This window comes from Prionailurus bengalensis, chromosome A3 (assembly GCF_016509475.1).
Source record: "Prionailurus bengalensis isolate Pbe53 chromosome A3, Fcat_Pben_1.1_paternal_pri, whole genome shotgun sequence".
NCBI lineage: Eukaryota > Metazoa > Chordata > Mammalia > Carnivora > Felidae > Prionailurus > Prionailurus bengalensis.
Genome location: NC_057354.1, coordinates 502,244 through 519,874, shown reverse-complemented (window position 1 = coordinate 519,874; position 17,631 = coordinate 502,244). Strand labels below are relative to the sequence as shown.

Here is a 17,631-nt window from a genome sequence, read left to right as displayed (position 1 = left end):
GGTAAACGATGGCCTGGAGCAAATCAACTGCGAAGGGAGCTCCCATGAACTGTGAACTGAGACGGTGGCACGGGGGAGGCGGGCCCGGAGGCCTCCGGGTGTGTGCAGGGATACTGGTGAGGCGACCCAGGGCAGTTTGAGGGCTCCTTTGTTGGGAGTTCATCGTTTTGAGGCAATCTGCAAGACTCAGAAGTCCAAACAGGCTCCGGTTCCCCACCCGTGCCCTCCCCACCACTTGCCTCCTGCATTTCTTCACGAAAAGGCAGGCAGATATGAAAGTGTGCTCTCAGACGGTACCCGATGTTCTGTGCCCTGCTTTTCCTTCCTTGTGCTCTGCCCTGGCGCATCAGATGTGTCGACCCCGCTGCCCTGGGCGCTCCCCGTGGCCAGTGCCTTTACTGGGAGTATCGGACTTTCCTTTGGGATCAGGGAGCAGGCTTGCTCCAGATGTAGCAGTGGGGAAAGCGAGTTACTCCACGTTGTAGGAAGTCTACACTCCACGTGGGACCTCTCGATACGACAGTGGGCCGGGAGGATGGTGGGAAAGCACCGCCGCTGCCCGAAGTCAACATTCACCTTAATTTACTTTGAAAGGGGTCCATGTAGTCTTCGCGGATTAAATATTTAAATGTTTTGTGGGGAAGTCTGTCAGGCTTTGTGGGATAGAGTGAATCTGTTGTGGACCCAGCTCTCAAGGGCTTTTGCGATCCCATCTGTTGGGGAAGACAAGGTATTCCTCTAACAGATTTGTGTGAGACGAGCTTTGAGAGCTTGGAGGACCAGAGCACCTGGTGGGGCAGGTAGAGACACGGACATGCCTGGGAGGGGCTGGGAGCAGCAGAGCACCTGCTTCCCTGAAGCCTCAGTTCCCTGTCTCAGGGTAAGGACAACGTGGCTCGCCTCCCGTGATTCAAGGGCACGGAAAGCACAGGGCCCGACCACAGCCACTGTCGGCATTTGACCGGCATCTTCTGTCACTTCCTCTGAACAGGTTGGGTTGCTTATTTGTAGACATACTCAGAATGATGTACTTTTTATATCATGCATCTTGCTCGTTTACTTTCAGGAACTATCACAAGAATTTTCTACGCTGTTTCGTAGCCGTTGTGTACATTTTTAATAGCTATTTTGTTCCACTGAGTGTGCTTGCTTGTACAGTTGGGCAGGTTTCCATTTTCACTATTTTACAACAACAGTATACACCTTTTTCTGTATCTGGGAACATTTTTTTTAGGAGGAATGGCCCTAAAGTGGAACTATTGTACCAAAGATAGACTCACTAAGGCCTGGTTCGTTCGTTCTTGCAGCTTCCGGCACAGGCTGAACACAGCTTGTCCATCTTAACTGCCTCCTTCCTCCTATGATTCTGTCCGGGAATCTTTCATCCTCTTGAATCAATAGACGGTATTAATCTGGCCTTTCTGCTTCTTGGTTTTCGTAAGCCTTTTCTTACTGCCTCCTCGTGTTGCACAATTGAACGACTACCAGGAGGCTTCCTGAGCTCTCTGCCGCAGCCAGCATGATGGCAGAGAGGTGTAAGAAGAGGGCAGAGGCAGACAGGGGTCAGAGCTTGTTGGCAAAGCCTGGATTTTACTCAGTGTTCTAGGGAGACTTAGATGTCATCAGGTTTCTCTTTTATAAAAGACAACTCCGCTGAATGGAAAATGGCCAATGCGCAAGAGTGGCAGTGAGGCGGACACACGCCAGAAAAGGTCTGCGTGGCTTCTAGAATGAAAACTGCCACATGTCAGTGTACCAGACACAGAGCAAGCACTGAATAAGTGGTAGGACTGCTTACGGTTCCGGGGAGTGACAGGGAAAGGTGACAGGCAGGCCTCCCCTCCCAGGTGGCCAATAGGATGAGCAGGAGTCCTACCTGTATGGGGAGGGAAGTGTGTTGACGCTGGTTCTCCTGCTTTTCCACGCCACTGTCTGAAGGCGATTCTGGGGGCGTGGCTGGACAGTGGTGGTGGCACTTCATTGGTTGGGCAGGAAGAAAGGAAGTCCCATCTCTGCGCTCCAGGGGTGAACAAATGTCAGTCCCTAACCAGTGCCCGGAGGAAGGGGGTCGTCGGCCTCTGGGTCATCTCCTAGCAGCTCCCTCTCCCGTTCTTGGACGAGCAAAGTCAGCGGCGAGACAAGTCCGCACACCTCCCCTTTCGCAGGTTTCACCGCCTCACCTACCCGCGGACCTGAGCACCACGGGCACTGGCGGGAGGCTCGGCCCGCGCGCCTAGGTCCCGCCCCTGCCGGGTTGTAGGCGCTTCCGGCTCTGCAGTGCGGGCTCCGCCCACAGCTCCCGGGGCTTCCGTTCCCGGGCTGTCACTTGGGGCCCCGCCCCTGGGCTGTCGCTCGAGGCGCGGCCGTCACCCGGCGTTTCGGAGCAGCCGCTGTCACCTTGCGGCTCCGCCCCGCATGGGCGGAGCCTCCGCCTAGAGCTCGGGGCGCGTGCGCGGCCTGCCCCGCCCGCCGCTCCGACCCGCGGAGCCCACGTTCTTCCGGGGGCGCGCGCGCCGGTGCGGGTGCGTGCGTGAGCGTGCGTGGACGTGCGCGCCCCCGCCGCCTGTGCCGGTGCTGCTCCCGCGCCCTCTGCCGCCGCTGCCCCAGCCGCCGCCGCCGCCTCCTCCCCCACCCTCGACCCCCGGGGTTCCCGAGACGCAGCCCCGGCTGAGGAGGAGCGCGTCGGCCGGCTGCCCAGCAGCGCCGCGGAGCTGAGGAGCGGAGCCGCGGAACGGCGGGCGGGCGGGCGGGCGGACAGGTGAGCTCGCGGCGGGCCCCACGGGCCTCCCGTCAGGCCGGGGCAGGCGGCGCGGGGCGCGGGGGTCTGCAGGGGGCGAGGGGCGGCGCGCCCGCAGCGGGAAGCGGCGGCGACCCTCCCTCCGGGCCGAGGGCGCGGGGCGGGGGCCGGCGGGGGAGGGAGCTTCCCGGGAGTGCTCGCCGTAGCGGCGGGGCGGGTGGGCGCTGCGGCCTGCGAAGAGGAGCCGGCGGAAAGGTGCGCCCACCGCGCGGCCCCGGGCCCGCGCGTGCCCTCGTCGGGGGCCACGCGAGGGGTCTGTGCGCGCCGAGCGGTGCCCGGGTGCCGCCGCAGGGCCGCGGTGGCGTCGGGGACGACCACATCTGGGCGCAGCGTCTCTCGGGGCAGCCCGCACTCAGATGGGGGTGGGTAGGTGGGGCCGCAGTCCCGTGGGGGCTCTCGGGTGTGTGCGACGCTTCAGCAGCCGGTCCCCCTCCTGCCCGATCGGGGGCAGCGCGCGGCCTTCCTCCGCCCCCACTGTCCCCGTGACTGACCTGAGGGTCTTTTCCTTCCCGGAGGAGGGGGGGCGGTGGCTAAGATGGTTGAGAACCGCTGGTCTAAGGGAGCCACACGTAATCTGGTCCCTGGGGCATTATGTCTATGGCTGGGGGAATTGAAATGTGTTCCTGAGCGAGCTCTCAGTTAATCTCTTAGGTTGAAATCATTTGGTTTGTAAAAGTAATAATAATAAAACGTTTTTATCGGTTTTATAAAGACGTTATTTTGCGAAGTGCTTTGTATTGTACTCTGAAGGAGACAGTATTCGGAACTCATCCGGTCAGGGTCTGACTTGTTTGTGTCGAGTGCTGGACTGCGAGCTCTCTTCCGTGCGCCTAGGAGATGGTTTCTCAAAATTCATTCAGTTGTGTCATACAGGAAAAGGAAGCAAAAGTTTCAATTTTATTTTGTTGTTGTTGTTTTGTTTTGTTTTGTTTTGTTTTCAGGTTAGATCTGATAGGGGACATTTTAACTTGCTGGTCTTGGCCTAATAGTGCTACGTTTGAATGTCCTTACTTAGTTGTCTAAAAAAACAACCTTAATGACAGAAACAGCTACATTGCCCCAGCTATTGACATGGTGGCCTAAAGGCAGTGCCCTGGCTGGCCCTTCCAAGACTTTATGCTCATTTATTTGCTTCTTTCTTGTTAGATGTCAAGCGAAGTTTCGGGTTGGAGTAATCCGTTAAACGGGAGATGAAATCAGAAGCCAGGATTCGAGGGTTTGGGGGAACCTTATAATCGAGTGTTCACAACTCTCCTTTCCCCTGTGTCAGTGTTCTCGGACTCAGGGCAGCTCCGGGTGGCACATGGCCAAACCGAGAGCTACAGGAGCTGCTTCTGGCTGGCCGACTGTGTGGCCGACCTGTGTGTTTGATACAGATGGCCTTGTGCCCCCACTGGTCATCGTGGTTCCTCTTTGTCCACCCGCGCAGGACGCTAAGGGAGATGTGTGTTCAGGACCCCCACGGCCTGGCCCCTTGGCCCGGTCTAAGCACAGCACCCAGGGGTTGTGTGATGAGCAGACACTCGGGCTCGCCGAGGCACCGGCTTCTCAGCTGGAAGGCGACCCTTATTGGGGAGCATGCCTGTCGGGCCTCTCCCGCGCCTCTGTGACCAGTCTCCTACCTCTGACCTTCCGACTCACTCTTCCCCTGCCACAGTGGCCTTCTTGCTAGTCTCTTAGGAAAGTCATCTGCTGTGTCCTCCGGTCTGCCCAGAACACTCACTTCCTCCCCCTCGTGCTCCGAGAGGCTCGGCCCTCCCTGACTGCCCTGCCTAGAATTTCAACTCGCCACCTCCTGTTTCCTGTCTCCCTTCTTTCCTTAATTTTTCTTCAGCGCTTAGGTATTTTAATGTCCTGTGTAACGGATTTATTGTGTCGGTGTTTTACTGCAAGAGAAGGTCCACAGGGAGGCTGTCCTGTGCAAAGAACTGTTGCTGGCACATAGTATGTGCCCAGGAAATACTTGTTGAATGAATGATAGTGACGAGCTTAGCAGTTCTGTGCAGCACACCGTCTATTGCTTGGAAGTCATTGTGGGTTAGCACTGAGCACTTAGAGGTTCTGGGTTCTGAGGGAATGCTGGCGAGCCACCTGCCCTTTGGGAAAGGACAGCCAGTACAGGAGAACCTTTTCTGCAACTTCTAGCTTAAGTTATTTCAAAATGGGAAGTATTTAAAGTCAGAAGATCTGTAACTGATAATAATGCTTCCAGAAATTCTGTCTTTGGTTACTCCCCCTCCCCACCCCCCAAGCCCCGCACATGCTGGTCTTAATACTTGGTGACATCTGTTGGTTAATTGGCCTGAGAGGTAGTAATTGTTCCGAGAGCTACTTGAAGTGAGCTGTTCCTGAGGCCTGAGCCCGGGTCTCGTTGTGTGACTGTGACAGGAGCAGTCGGAGTCCTGCTTTGTGCTTAAATGGCTCTGGAGCCCTTCACCTCAGGCCCCTATTAACTCAGAGTAAGTGCATTTTTGTGTGTTTCTGAGGATGGTACTCTTCATTAAGGTGGTCGTGTCTTGGCCACTTTGTCCTCGAGTCCTCCTGCAGAGGTGGCCCTGTGCTCAGTTGTGAGCTACCCTGCAGTCCTTACTTGTTCCCAGAACTCGATTTAGGCCTTTTGTCCCAGTTGCTGCAGCGACCACCTACCTGACGCCACCACGCAGAATCCCCTAACAGGCTACTGGACGGTGCCTGTTTAGAGCCTGAGTATGAGGTGCACACGCTGGTCCTGGGGGTAGTGGGTGCTCACTAGGTGTTGAGTAAATGACTGAATTGCAGGGCAGCTAGGCAGTTGTGATAAGGTGGAGTATTATCTAAGATGGGAGTTTGCTTCCAACGTCAGAGAACAAAATGAGTGTGGGACACCCAGCAGAATCACCCTTGAACATTCCTTCGCTCTCCTATGAAGTACTCTGGGCGGGGTTTGGAGTATACAGTGCTGTCAGCAAACAGCGTCCCGTTTTCCAGTAAAGAGACAGACGCCTGTGTCTTCTGGGGACTGGTATCCAGCTTGGTGACCAGTCCTTTGCACAAGTGGAGAGGAGGCTCTTAGCTCTAGTGGTGCTCTCGTGAGTGTCTAGATGCTCTGAACAGCGGTTGAAACTACGGTACTCCTAAAACGAGGCTTACTCTTACACTCTGATTGGTTGGTTAGATCTGGGCATTCTTGGGCTGCAGACACCCCGCCTGCGGGTCAGCAGAACCCGTGCCAGACTTTTCCTTCCTGAAAAGGACAAGACTGGCTGGAGTGATTAGGGGCCTCCCTAAAATGGGGGTAATGGTACCTGCCCTGCCTGCCTGTTTGGGGAGTATGTGGGATGATAAGTGAAAGGTGTCTCATCAGCTGCTTCCTAAATAGAAGTGGCCAAGGTGCTGAAAGATGGTCACAGTCCTGTTTTATGAAAACGCGAACCCTAATTTCAGAGAGGGCAGTGCTGTGCTTTTACCATCCTGACACCAGGGCCAGCCCTCAAATAATGACATCCCCTGAAGAAGATTAGCAGCTAGTCCGTCATCGGTGGCTTGGGAAGATTTAAGGATTAGATCAGCAAACGGCCTGTAGTTTGCATTCTGTCGTTCCTTGGTGTTTGCGCTAGTTTTGTTGAATGCCTTGTATGCTTGCCAGCGGGCGTCCTTAGAGCTGAGACTGCAGAGATGGGGTCCAGCACCTCACTCTCTAAAGAGAGAAGTGTCTGATGGCACCAGGGGTGGGATGTCCCTGAAAATGCCATCTTAATCAGTGTTCTTTTTAAGGACTGATCCGTATATACTAAAAGTTCACTTCATTCGAAACTATTTTGCGTTGTTCATGTATCTTACATAAATGGTTTTATTATTTTTTATTTCAAACGTTTGTTTATTTTTGAGAGAGAGAGTGTGCTCGAGCATGGGGGTGCAGAGAGAGAGGGAGACACAGTCCCAAGCAGGCTCCGTGAGGCGGGGCTGAAACTCTTGAAGCGGGGCTCGAACCCATGAGCTGTGAGACCATGACCTGAGCCAAAACCGAGAGTCAGAAGCTCAACGGACTGAGCCATCCAGGTGAAATAAAAATTGTTTCTTTCTTTATTTTGAGAGAGAGGAAGCATGCATAAGCAGAGGAGGGGCGGAGAGGAGAGACAAAATCCCAAGCAGGCTCAGCACCATCCGCACAGAGCCTGATTGCAGAGCTTGAACTCACAAACTGCAAGATCATGACCTGAGCTGAGATCAAGGGTTGGTCACTTAACCCGTTGTGCCACCCAGATGCCCCTAAAAATGGTTTTTAAAGCTTAGTTCTGGGGGCACCTAGGTGGCTCACTTGGTTAAATGTCCAATTCTTGAGCTCAGCTCAGGTAGTGATCTCATGGTTTGTGGGCTCGAGCCCCACTTCAGGTTCTGTGCTGACAGTGCAGAGCCTGCTTGAGATTGTCTGTCTCTCCCTCATTCTCTGCCCCTCCCCCACACTCTTGTTCTCAAAAAAAAAAACCAAACTTAGTCCTGTGGCAGAAACCCAACTAATGTTTTTAAATTGTGTGATATATTGTGAGTGATCAGTGAATGTCCCTTGAATGTGTGTGAATGAACCTTATTTGTCATCCTTGGCTGTGTGTAATTTTATTAGCCTTTTAATTTTTCTGCATTGAACTTGTATCAGCAGCAAATACGGTGGTTGACGAGATGGAGTGTGCAGTCCTTTGGAGTCTCCACTGCTGCGTCCTGAGGAATTCTGTGCCAGTTGGTTACAAAACTGCAGCCCTAGGAGTCAGACGATTGGAACGCTGACCGGCCGCCCTGTCAGCTGTGCCCCACCCTGGCTATCTCTGGGGTGGCCGTCCGCTTTCTTAGAGAGCGCTGTCAGTCCTGTCCTCGCTGGGTGGAGTAGACATGTGGTGCAGTGAAACCCACAGCACCTGAATCTCTGGCGTCTTGTAACCTTGCGTTGGTTCGGGGGTTGGGGGCCCAAGATCATGGGTCCTGCCTCAGACAGTCCCAGTAGAATGTAGAGGAAGGTGCTGGGCAGGAGTGGCGGGGCTCTGCAGAACAAGCATGTATCACTGTCTCACTGTTTCCCCGCCATCTATTATTGGAAGGGATTAGCAGCATAGCAAATGTTTGATTCTTACCTAGGCAGTCCCATTGAATTTTTCTTATTAAATAGGAGAGTCTTTTGTGAGAGGGTTTCTCTAGATAAACAATGAAAATTTTCTAGGTCAAACAGTACAGACTCTGTAATTTTTGCCACAGAGTATGAAGTTTATATTCTCTGTGGCAATGTGTGTTTTTTCCTCTTCACTCACATGGGATTTTAACATTTTATATTTTGGTGCTCATTTAGCTACTGCTGTAGGGTTTGATAATAACAATCAGTGTTTTGGTGTTTTTGTTATTGTTTTTTGGCCAGTTGCAATAAATTTTGGTGAGATAAGAATTTAGTTATAGGGGTTCCAGGGTGATTCTGTCAGTTAAGCACCCAACTCTTGATTTCGGCTCAGGTCGTGATCATGGTTTGTGAGATCAAGCCCCCCATTGGGCTCTGTGCTGACAGCGCAGGGCCTGCTTGGGTTTCTCTCTCTCCCTCTCTCTGCCCCTCCTCTACTCATGTTCTCTCTCTCTCTCAAAATAAATAATATATTTTAAAAAAAGAATTTAGTTATAAATAAAATGACTTCAATTATGAAAGAATTTTTAGGGGCACCTGGGTGGCTCAGTCGGTCAAGCGTCTGACTTGGGCTCAGGTCATGATGTCAAGGTTTGTGGGTTCGAGCCCCATGTCAGGCTTTGTGCTGACAGCTCAGAGCCTAGAGCCTGCTTCGGATTCTGTGTCTGTCTGTCTCTGTCTCTGCCCCTCCACTGCTCACATTCTCTCTCTCTCTCTTAAAGCTTAATAAAACATTAAAAGAAAAAACTTTTAAAAGTACATGAAACCAACCAACATCTGTTTTTTAACTTAAAAAGAAGTTGTGTTGTGGGTAGAGATTTTTGCTGGATGAGTTTATCTTATACTTTGAATGATGAGACTCCTCACATCTAAATCTAAAGTTCAGATTTTTTTTTTTTTTAAGTTCAGAATTCGTAAATGTGATCTCATGGTCCAGTTTTGTTTTGAGACGAAACCAGAAGGTCTACAGTTTAAGAATGACAGTTGTCTAGGAAGTATTTCTTAACTTGTCCGAGCAGTCACCCCCTGTTTGAAACAGTATGGTTTCTCATGGAATGCACTTAGAGGACCCCCTCCCCCTGCCCCCCCCAGTAGCAAACCCTCTGAAACGGTCCTAACCGCAGTTGGGAACAGGCCAGTGTACATAATGTGCATCAGCTGGATTCCCAGGACGGCTCTGCATCGTAGCTGTTACCCAGTTTTACAGATGAGGAAATTGACAGTTACATACTTTCTCTAGTGTAAAGGTATGGTGTTGAAAAGAATAAGCACCGGTAATGCCACCAGGTGTTAGAATGACAGCAGACAGAATTTACCCCTCTTAGAGCGCTGTTCCCTGTTGCGTCATCGTGCCCGTTGGGGTGACCCTAACTGAGTGCTGCCAGCAGCACCTTTCTTCCTGCTGTGTGTGCCCCACCCTGGAGTCCTCTGCCGGCCGGCTTCTTTCATAAAAATGTATCCGTGGAAAGGGTAACTGTAACATCCTCTGAGCGCCCTGTCTTGACAGCCAGCTAGGTCAGTCTGTCCAGCCAGCTACTAACATCATCTCGTCCTCGCCAAGGCCAGCGGATTGCAGTGCAAATAAGTACGGGTGGCGTGGGCGTGCTCTTGACTGTGCTGTAGCGTCTGATTCGCACCGTTTACTTGTGGCACGTTTTAGGTGTTTGTTATTTTTAAAAAAAAATTTTTTTTTTCAACGTTTATTTATTTTGGGGACAGAGAGAGACAGCGCATGAACGGGGGAGGGGCAGAGAGTGAGGGAGACACAGAATCGGAAACAGGCTCCAGGCTCCGAGCCATCAGCCCAGAGCCCGACGCGGGGCTCGAACTCCCGGACCGTGAGATCGTGACCTGGCTGAAGTCGGACGCTTAACCGACTGCGCCACCCAGGCGCCCCAGTGTTTGTTATTTTTTAAAGGGAATTTTGTCTTATTTTTAAATTTCATTCATTTGTTTATTTTAATGTTTATTTTTGAGAGAGAGAGACTGAGCATGAGCGGGGGAGGGGCAGAGAGAGAGGGAGACAGAATCGGAAGCAGGCTCCAGGCTCCGAGCTGTCAGCACAGAGCTCTGTGTAAGGCTCGAACCCACGAACCATGAGATCATGACCTGAGCCAGAAAGGGACACTCAACCGACTGAGCCACTGAGGTGCCCCTCTCTTCTTTGTAAGTTTATTTATCTATTTTTGAGAGAGAGAGAGCGCATGTGTGCATGGGGGAGGGGCAGAGAGGGAGGGAGAGAAAGAATCACAAGCAGGCTCTGTGGTCCCAGCGTAGGGGCTCAGTCTCACGAACTGTGACATCATGACCTGAGCCTAAATCAAGAGTCGGACGCCCAACAGACTGAGCCACCCAGGAGCCCCTGTGGCGTGTCTTAAACCGGTCACAGAGTCACAGCATGTTGTGAGGCAGATATGGGTAAGCCTGTCCATTCATCAGACCTACATGCTGCACCCTGGAATGGGCCTGTGGTCTTTGTCCTGGCCTCTCCTAGAGTGACCATCCAGCTGAGGGACAGCTCACCCCGTCGACGGTGGTCGGGTGCAGAATTTGTTTCTGTGAGCAGCAAACAGCTGTGTACAGCCTTACCTAATTAGATGCTATGTTTTTAAAAGACAAATGACAAGGCAAATTAATAACGTGTGAATTTTTTTTTAAGTTTAAGATGGAAAAAGAAACCCCTCTTACCTCTCAAATGCATGTAACAATAGTTCGTGTTAGTGTGCAAGCTGTGAGTCTGGGATGCTGTGAGCAGCGTGGCTCTCATCCCGCGTTGTGAACTTCGTCTGTGTGTGTTTGGGTTTATTTTTAACTACTGTAAAGGGTTTTAATGTAGTATCTTACTCAGATGAGGCTTAATGTATAAGAAAACAAGCTACTTGTGCTTAGGGTAGGAACAGATTGCTCCTGTTTGTGAAGCAGTTACTGAGAGTTGGAAGCCTGGGGCTCAGTCAGTTAAGCATCTGCCTTCCGTTCAGGTCAGGATCTCGCGATTTGTGGGTTCCAGCCCCACATCAGGCTCTGTGCTGACAGCGCAGAGCCTTCCTGGGATTCTCTTCTCTCTCTCTCTCTCTCTCTGCTCCTGCCCTGCTTGTGCTCACTCTCTGAAAATAAATAAATACGCTTTTTAAAAAATTAAAAACAGAAAACAGTTACTGAGACTTGGGAGTCAGACTTGCATTTGGATGACAACCCCACTGGCCCCTGCCAGAGTGACTGAGTGGATGATGCGGTACTTCTGAGCCTCGGTCTCCTCATCTGTAGATTGGAGATCGTAATAGTGATAACTGATGTTTATTGATATTTATTGTGTACCAGGCACTGCTGTAAGCACGCGAGCTGGCTCACAGACGTACGATGCTAGGCTGTTTCCATTCCCGTTGGACAGAGGGGACGTGGGGATTTTAGGAAGTTGCCCGGGTTACTGAGCTCATGAGTAGCAGAGCCAGGTTCCAGCCCAGGCAGGTGACTTCACAGCTGCCCTCACGCCACCCAGTGGACCCGGTGCCCGTCCGGCAGACTTCTTAGGAGCATCTGGTGGTGTCCAGGCACGTGTGCCCCTCGATGCCTGCACGTGGTAGTACTCCCTAGACTGGAGCTGGCAGGTTGGTCCGGCTACAGCCGTGACCGCGAGTTCTCCCCCGCTGTACCCAGCTTCTGTTTGGAGGTGACACTGCCTCTGACATCAGGCATCTCTTACCGTTGGCTTGGCAGCAGTGTGTGCTTGTGTTCATTCTAGAGTCAGTGGGATCGTTTGCTTCTGGTTGTGGCTGCAGGAAGGGGTCGCTGTGAAGCCACGTCCATCTGACTTCATCAGAGGCTGGCCATATCCACAGGGGACTTTCACGTTGGGCGGTAGGAATCCGTGCAGGGAAGTCTTGCCGGTTCCAGCAGGTGCATTTGGGGATGTGTTCCTCGTGGAGACGCAGAAGATACTGGGCCTTGTCTGTCGCGTTTTATGAACTCTCACCCACTGGGCTTCAGAAAACTCTTCCTGGTAGGCGTTCGTGAGAGTCCCTCTCTGCCGTGGTACAGAGTAGCTCCGGGTTCTCCTGCTCTGCCTGTGGACCCTTAGGCCTGGTCTGCAGAGAGCCTGGTGCCTGCGTAGGTTGACTGTGACGTCAGTACCCTGAGATTTTAGGTGTTGTGAGGCTAAAACACCTACTACCAAAATCCCTGATGCTCATTACTTCATGAGAAGTACTTTGTCTTCCAGTGTCTAGTTTTATGTTCAGATTTGGGGATGTATTAAGGTTTTCTGGAAACTGTTGGTCATAGTAATGGTTCTGGCCTAGAACCTTCTCTGGCATGGTGCACAGAGGAGCGCTTATCAGCTCCAGTGCTGAGAATGGAAATGTCACTTGTACCTGCCGGTCACGTCCTGGGGGCAGGGGCTCTAGCTTGTTTGAAGCTCCCTGTGCACAGAGGGGTTAGGAGCTGTTGGTGCCGCGCTGGTCCAGGGCCTCATTTTGCGTTGCCCAGATCCGTTTCCCTGTGCTGTTTGCACATCAGAGGCTGAGCGGGCAGGAGGGAGGGCCAGGTCAGACGTGGCAGGCGCCTGCGGGATGTGGTAGGCATTTGTTAGAGGACAGGTTCTCTCCAGGCTGGTTCACAGGGAACCTCCTTCTCACGAGTCAAGTTTTGAGAACGTTCAGTTCCTATTCATTCTTTCATTGTTTAGTCTCCTCACAGTTGAACATATTTATTGTGATTCTGCTCAACTTCTGACCTCCTTTTCCTTTTAACTTCTGTTCCGAGCATCACCTAACTAAGAAAACCCTTATTTGGTTTCTGGACATGGTTACTACTGATAAAATGAATTCAGCATTTACCGAATGTTATGCCAGAACCCGGGGCAGCTGCTCAGTTCGTAACTCAGAAGGGCTTCAGCACTAGGCTTGCTCTCAGCCACCACACCCTCTTCTTGCGGGAATAGTTGCCCAGTTTGGGAAACCCAGGATTCTGCTCAGGGGTGTGGCCCTGGGGCCAGTCGTCTCCGTTCTCCCTCAGGTGTCTGTCTGTTGCAACCTGCTGCCATCAGTCTTGTTTCCCGTGTTGGAGCTCAGGAGAGCAGAATGCCCGCTCTGTGGTGCAGGAGGACGCGGACACTCTCTCTGTGACCAAGGGCAGTGCTTGCTGTATGGAAAACAGTGCTCTTTCCGTGCCTTGGATTGGGCTGGGCCCCTCCCGTCTCTTACGCTCTGAGGCTTGGTGGGGAAGTTGGCTCTAAAGAAGGGACTCATTTTGCTTTTTATTTTCTTTGTTTTAAGGCTCGGCATCATTGTTGCTTTTTATTCTTCACATCTTTTGTGGAGTTCCTATATTTCCAGTGACTTAAAGAATTCTTTACATTTGAAAATTATTTTATTTTGGGGACACCTGGGTGGCTCAGTTGGTTAAGCGTCCAACTTCGGCTCAGGTCATGATCTCATGGTTTGTGGGTTCGAGCCCCACGCCGGATTCCGTGCTGATATCTTGCTTAGAGCCTGGAGCCTGCTTCGGATTCTGTGTCTCCTTCGCTCTCTGCCCCTTCCCTGCTCGTGCTCCGTCTCTCAAAAACAAATAAATGTTTAAAAAAAAAAAAAAAGGAAAGGAAAAAGAAATTATTTTATTTTTTTTAGTAGGCTCTATGCCTAACATGGGGCTCGAACTCACGACCCTGAGTTCAAGAGTGGCTCGCCCTACCTTGAAATTCATTTTAGGTTAGGAATAAATATAACAGAAGACTGTAACATTTGGCATCATTTCTTTTGTGTTTTCCACATTTGTTGACTCTTGCTTAGAATTTCTTCCAGTATATAAGTGGAGTTAATTGGTGCTAATTTCTTTTGTAGTGTACGGATTTTTTTCTTTCAGAATAGATAACAGATTCAGAGTTAAACCTTCAGATCAGTTTTCTGAGCCTCTCCCTGTGTTCTGAGTCTGTCCCAGCACTGGGAGTACTGGCCCTCCCTGGCTCGAGGCTGGAGCTTTAGATCCACCTGCTTCTTGAATGTTCTTTGGTACTAGATAATTACCAGGTTCACCGCAGACCATAGATGAAAATTCCTGGTCTTTGGAACACCAGTTGTATCTCATGTTTTAGTATTTTCGTTTTTAGCAGGGTCTCTTGCGTGGGGTTGGGTGCAGAGTGCCTGAGGCAGAACAGCAGAACCTCTGTCCGCCTGTCCCAGTGGAACCGCCGTTCTCCGTAGCCCTTGTGCACTTACTCCTGTGTCTTTGTCCTGCTCCTTCAGCGACCTCTCTTTCACTTGAGGCTGTCGGCGTCTGTTCCTTCCCTTCTCCTTTTCCTCCAACTTCTGTCTTCAGTTTACCTTCACTGCTGGCAAGGCAGAGAAATTTACATTGTGTCTTGTAACCAGAGTTGCTGTGGGTAAGTTTATTGTTGAAATCCATGGAATGGTTACATTGTATCCGCCTGTGAAAACCCTGTTTATTGTAGAGCCAGGGTCCTGTTCTCTGATTACATTTTCTTTCTAGAGTAGGGCCCCTCTCCCCTCAAGGTTGCAAACAGGCTCCCCCCACCTCCAACTTTTTCTTGGATTCTAAATTTTCAGTTCCCATCATTTGATGTATTATCTTTGTGGCCTGGAACTTTCCTTTGGGTACTTTGTCCTCCTACCCCTGGCCAGACAGTGGCTCTTGAGACTGCCTGTCCAGCCACATTCCTTATTTGACCCACAGTGTGTAGGAAGGCTGGACAGTGAGATGCATGGCAGCCATAGAGGCCTCTGTATCTTGGAGCAGGGTCCCCAGAGACAGTGAGAACAGAGCCCTTGGTTGGCCTTCATGCTGCTTCATGTCTGTGCTGAGTGACACTGCTGAGACAGGCTGTAGATCCTGGGCTTGGTGGGTGCAGGAAACAAACTGAGGAGGTGTGGCTGGGGGGGGGGGTGCTCCTGGGACTTGGGACTCTGGGTGTGACTGAAACCTTTGAAGTTGGCCTTTGTCTCATGCCCATGTTAACTCCAGATGAAGCAGATCACCTGCGGGTGAAGTCTTTAGAAGAAAATATAGGAGACTTTACTTTTGGCCTTGGGGTTGAGATGGACTTTGAACAAAAGCAAAAAAGAAAAGGGAAACAAAGAGATCATCATTTTGCAAAGATTTGATACATTCAGTTTCATAATTAAGAAGTTGTGAGATCGGTTGCACAACAGTGTGCCGTAGAGTTGGGTAAGTTGGTAAACACATTTCACGGTTTTTAGCACAGTAGAAAAAAGAGGGGCTCCTGGGGGCTCAGTTGGTTAAGTGGCCCGGTGTCAGCTCAGGTCATGATCTCTCAGTTCTTGAGTTCGAGCCCCACATCAGGCTCTGGGCCAGGAGCGTGGAGCCTGCTTGGGAGTCTCTATTTCCCTCTCTCTCTGCTTCTCCCCTGCTTGTTCTCTCTCTCCCTCGCTGTCTCTTTCCCCCAAAAGAAATAAGTAAACTTAAAAAAAATTTTTTAAAAATGTAAGCACTAGTGTTCATCAATAGACATGGTAATAAATGAAAAGGAACTAGGAACTAGGAACCTTTGTAGCATTTACAACCAGTAGAGGGTTGGTGTGCTGGAGGCCACAACTGGTGCAGCCCCTGGGGCACTGTGCAGCCAGCTGCCCTGCCAGGGGGCAGACCCCGAACCCCACACACTGCCCTGTGAGTGGTCCACAGCGAGAAAGGCGCCCTTCTGCCCCCTGGTGCAAACTGGGAAGCCTGGCAGTGCCCATGACTGTGCCAGGGGGCAGGGGGCGGTGCTGATTGCTGCCGACCCCTGGTCGCAGGTAGCGCCCCCACAAAGACGCTGCCAGTTCTCCGGAGCCAGAAGCTCCCCTTCCAGGCGTCTGCCCAGGCCCTTCCTAAACGGTTTGTGGTGAAGGACCAGATTTTCTTTAATTGCCAGTCTGTCAAAGACTGATGATACTTTTGTAAACTGCAATGAAAATGACTAAGTGGAAAAGTAAATTACAAACAAAACGTAAAATACAAACGCAGATTTTTTTTTCTCTTTTATTTTTTAAATGAGCATAGTAAAACTGACCTTTTTTTAATGTTCTCTGAGGTTTTTTTAATTTTTTTTTGTTTTTATTTATTTTTGTTACAGAGAGAGAGCATGCATGAGCAGGGGAGGGGCAGAGAGAGAGGGAGACAGAATCCGAAGCAGACTCCACACTGTCAGGGTAGAGCCCAGCTTGATCTCAGGGACCATGAGATCATGAGCTGAAACCAAGAGAATGTTCGACTATTTTTTTTAGGTTCAAAAAACTAAAACTAAATAATGTTTAGGGAGAAATGCAAGGTAATATTTTAAAGAAAGGGAATAATAAACATTAATTCAGGGTAATGTATACGGGGAGAGCACAAGGTTATTGACAATCTTCACATTCTTATTTATTTTTCATATTTATTTATTTTTGAGGGGGGGGGGCAGAGCATGAATGGGGGAGGGGCAGAGAGGGAGACACAGAATCTGAAGCAGGCTCCAGGCTCCAAGCTGTCAGCACAGAGCCCAACGCAGGGCTCGAACCCACGAACCGTGAGATCATGACCTGAGCTAGTCAGACACTCAACTGACTGAGCCCGCAGGCACCCTTGAAATCTTAAGATTTTTAATTTGAAGGATGGGATCGTGGTGTTTATCACAATGCATTATAACACACACACCCCCCATTCTGTTTGTCAAATGTTACATAAAAATAATTAGAACAGAAATAGCTTTCCTTTTAAGATGTTTTCACATCTGCTCTTTCACATCCCGAGCCGGCCTGTGTTGAGTTTCCCCCCAGCAGCAGGTTGGACTCAGCAGAGGCTTTTTACAAACCATGTGCTCTGTGCTGCAACTCCGTCCGGAAATGCAGGGGTCCCAATACTCAGCTCTTTTCCCTGAAGGCTGCTGAGTCTTCTGAGAAGCAGAGACATGGCCCATGAGAACAGGGATTTTTGTCCCTCTCATTTATTTTGTTCACTGATAAATCCCCAGCTTTGAGAGCAGAGCACGGCGTGTCACTCGTGCTCCGTCAGCCTTAGCGGAGCGAGTGAACACAGACACGTGCCCACGGCTCAGGACGGCTCTGCTGTGTGTGTGTGGAGCAGTGGCCAGGAAGAGGTGTGTCCACAGGGCTCAGGGGTCCCAGCAGGACCTCTCCACAGAGAAGGGGGCAGGGTGGTTAGAGAGCCCCGGTGGTCAGTGGGTCTGCCTTGGAGCAGGTAGGTCTGCCGGTCGGTCAGGCCCTGAGGCCCAGTGGACGCGGTGGTGGGAAGATGCTGGTGGTGGGCGGGGCTGTGGCCAAAAGGGCCTTGAAAGGCAGGCCAGGGGGCTGGGATTTGATGTTGCCGCTCTTGGGGGGTCGGGGAGCAGAGCTGTGCATCGCAGACACCCTTGCAGCAGTGGGGGAGGGCAGAGCACGTGGGGTCTTCCAGCAAAGCCTCCCTCTTTACCGGATTTCTGCCTCTGTGCCTGGTGATCTCTGACCATCTTAGAGCTCGTCGTTCCTGCTCACAGGAGTGTGCCTTCTTGTCTGCCCGGTCCTTGTGTCCCACCTAGCAGCACAAAGCGGGGTGCGCCACAGATTTGCAGAACACGTCCCTTTGTTTTCAAAGCATGATGTTACCGAAAAAGACCCAGCCTGAAGACGGTAGTTTAACCCTCCTGGAGTGAAGACGGGGAGCAGGCCTCTGGTGGCAGCGAACGAATCACAGCGACGTAGTTGCAGTAGGC

At 51.3% G+C, this 17,631-nt stretch overlaps 1 protein-coding gene across 1 annotated transcript in view; it reads left to right on the top strand.

Annotated features, from left to right (window-relative positions):
• The first annotated feature begins 2,495 nt into the window (after positions 1-2,495).
• The window catches only part of DNAJC5 (DnaJ heat shock protein family (Hsp40) member C5), a 36,548-nt gene continuing 21,412 nt past the window's right edge, over positions 2,496-17,631 (top strand). The window contains exon 1 of the mRNA XM_043553398.1: positions 2,496-2,758. The gene's annotated coding sequence lies outside the window, so the exon portion shown is untranslated. The remainder of the gene's footprint in view (positions 2,759-17,631) is intronic.